Below are 3,450 nucleotides of genomic sequence, written 5' to 3' on the forward strand. Positions count from 1 at the left end.
AATATTATTTATATATATATATGACAAATTTTATCTACCACCAGTGGTAGTTACCACCACTTGAGTTTGTATGTCGTATGTAGTATCTATCAAATCGAAGAGTATGTACGCGTAGTATGTAGTATATAAGAATGTTTAGTTAGTATATATACTATTTTTTTGATACTATGTATCATATTTTAAGTATGCTCCTTTTTACGTACAAATATAATAAAAATCATGGGCCAACTTGCAATTTTTTCATGTAACTCACTTTGAAGTATATTATATATAGTATATGGACATACTTAAAACGATAAAGTAGAATATATACTACCACATGGTAGTATATGAGACATGTGAGGTAACTACCCCAGATGATAGGATGGATTTTCTATATATATATATATATATATATATATAAAGTGGCTATCGCTTCTGCCCGCCCGCTCACCGTCATTGTAATTACCCTTGAACTTGCTGAAAATTACCCACCGCTGCCATCCTTAAGTCAGAAAGACGATTCATCTTATAATCGCCACACGAAAAAAAAAAGAACGCACGCCTCATCCGCAACCCGCGATCACCGGCCCCAAAAAGAACGCATCGCCGCCCTTTGCCTTCGCCTCCACTGCCGTCCGCGCCACCGCCCTTTGCCTCCGCCCCCATCGCCGGTACGTACCGCTGCCCTTTGCTTCCGCCACACCGTCGTTCGCGCCGCCGCACTTTGCCTCCGCCACCACCGCCGTCCACGCCGCCGCACTTTGCCTCCGCCACCACCGCCGTCCGTGCCACCGCCCTTTGACGCCGCCTCCATAGCCATACCAGTACGAAAGAAAAAATAACCTAGCCCCGCCACTTCCTCGCGGCGCTCCGCCCCGCCTCTGGCCACCTCCCCCCACCCCCACCCCCTGCCTCACCGCGCACCCTCAACCGCCCCCTGCCTCCCACCCCGGAGAAAGGTGAGTGCGGCTTCCAATGGACGGATCCAGACGGAGGAGGGTTAGGGAGGCGCGCGGAAGACCGACGAGGTTGGGAGGCACTGGATACAAAGTTCGAGGTGGCGCCATGGTTGCTCGGTGAGCTCCTGCAAGGGAACATGGCGGGACGAGATTTAAAGGGAGGTGTGAGAGAGAAGGGAAAGGGAGCGGCGGCGGAGACTCCGCTGCTCACCAGCGAGTGCGAGGTGTGGGGAATGTCGAGCGCTGGGGCGCCATGCGCAGCTGCGGCTGCGGGCGGTTGAAGACGCGGCCTTAGGTGAGCTGTTGTTGCGTTCGTGTGCGAGCGCCGTTCCGTCCGTCGGACTAAGGGAGGGTGGGTTGTGGAGACTTCGGGGTGGCTGGTGGAGGCTTTGGTCTTGTTGCAAGGCCGGAGGAGGCGACAAGTGGCGGCTCGCCATGGCTGCACTGCACGGGAGCGGAGGCAGGCGTTCGGTGGCCAGTCCGTGTGGATGCAAATGAGATCCAGCCGTGATGAACAAATAGCAGCAGACTGTGCTGCTCTTTTCCTCTTATCTGAATTTTCTGCAGATGAGATCCAGCCATGATAAACAAACACCAGCAGGCCGTGGCGTCATGCTGCTCTCTTATCTATCTGAATTTTCTGCAATTCAGAGCCACCAAGGAAGAGATGGACGAGGCCGTGCTGCTCCTTTCATCTATCTGAATTGCTATATGAAAATCTCTGAATTTCCAATCTGGTCAATGTCACCACTCACTCTCATTTTCAAGCATAGTATATGCGAGGTATTGTACCAGCCAACATGATATGTGTTGCTTGCAGGAAGATTAACGAGACGGCCGATAGATCGGTTTTGGTGGCAGCGCTGCTTTGGTATCCCTGCTCCATGGCATGTGTTTTTCATTGCCTCCTCCACGTAGCTCTCCCAGTAACAGTGAAGATAGCTTGGTGTGGGTTAGTTCTTAATTAATCTATGTCAACAACGTTTCAAACTTTCAATAGCTAGATTCATGTGGGATGTGAAAACCAGGGGCTGATGAAAGGATGCTTGGTGTGGATGGCATGCTTTATTTGTTTTGGAGAATTCTCATGCATCTTCTCAACTTTCTACTTATTCTTTCTTTCCTTGAAACTAGCAGGTCAATGTGTTGTGAAAAGTTTATCTCATCTATGATGATACAAACCTTAAATATAAACTTTTCCTTACTACATGTCCCCAGCTACAGTGAAGATCTGGATTCACTAAAAAACTAACTAATAAGAGTTTGTTTTCTGTCATTTTAATTATGTTTTTAGGGACAATGGTGCTAACTATGCAAATCGAAACTAGATTCATTGTTTTATTTTCCTAACCCTCCATTGATATACGTATGCTTCAAACTATTGTATTATTTTCTGTTTTATAAGTCTTTGGACATGTTTCAACATTGCTCTACAAGTAATCACACTGCTGTCAGCAGGTAAGGCGAATCACTTCAAAAAATTCCCATATATCTCGAGTAACTACAGAAGCAGGTGTGACAACGTTTGTGTGCTCACAAACTACCAAAGCATATTCTTCATTATATGCTAGCAATTTACTCAAATTATTATCTATTGTATTAGTAACTTGAGCTTCGCAATTTGTATTTGATGATTATGTTTCCCCCCTTTTAATATAGATTTCCCTATTTACATTTATTGCGAAATTGCAGCTAGATGTTTCCGCGCCACAACAGGTCCCCTCTAACATATTCTTTACGTCCATTTTACGGAAGATGTAAGTGTACAGAAAGATTAACATGGGTTACTCTTCTTTCAAGGGAGTAGCTACATAGCTTATGTAAATTCTTAATTGTCATTTCCTATTCATGTACTGGCTGAGTTTTTATTTAGAAGGTACTTTGTAGTTTCGATGCATTGTCGTGGATTTGCATTTTCTGATTAAAAATTGCCCTTTTATTTTTTTCCTCTAAAAGGATGATTGCCTTTTTGTGAAGACCTTTGTGTTGATATTTTAGTTTATGATAACATGTCACATCATTAGAGAAATTTCATCACTTTTTGCTGGTATAATTCTTCAATATCATTTATACTTCTATAAAAATCATAAGGTGGTCTAGACGATGATCATCAGGATGCTTGTGTGCCATAGTTGTCTTCTTAGCCCGGTGCCTTAACTATTGTCTTGCTTTTTATCTGCAGCCATTGCAATTCTCAATAATGCGACTCTTCTGTTCCATAGTAAAGTTTTAGGTGATCTGTAATGAAAACAAAACTGCAGAGGATATAAGAAATATATTATCATATTCTTTTTGGGCCTACTGTAAAGTTACATACTCCACTACATATATGATATTTCTTTTGGATGTTGAAGATGCCAGCCACAAGGGTAGACGAGCTCCTTTGAGTTCCTTCTAAAATAATGCAGGCCACAGGAAAAAGGATCGTAAAATTGCTATCAAGCTCAGGTCTTCACACTGGGATACATAGAATAGAATGTCTATGAATAACTAATTGCGTTGTGTAGTT

The 3,450-nt window shown here is 43.8% G+C and overlaps 1 long non-coding RNA gene across 1 annotated transcript; it reads left to right on the forward strand.

The window, feature by feature from the left end:
- The first annotated feature begins 593 nt into the window (after positions 1 to 593).
- LOC123120424 (uncharacterized) lies at positions 594 to 3,234 on the forward strand. Its single transcript, XR_006459461.1, has 2 exons — positions 594 to 1,893; positions 2,400 to 3,234. It is a non-coding gene; the product is annotated as an uncharacterized lncRNA (long non-coding RNA).
- The last annotated feature ends 216 nt before the right edge of the window (positions 3,235 to 3,450 follow it).

This window comes from Triticum aestivum, chromosome 5D (genome assembly GCF_018294505.1).
Source record: "Triticum aestivum cultivar Chinese Spring chromosome 5D, IWGSC CS RefSeq v2.1, whole genome shotgun sequence".
Taxonomy (NCBI): Eukaryota; Viridiplantae; Streptophyta; class Magnoliopsida; order Poales; family Poaceae; genus Triticum; species Triticum aestivum.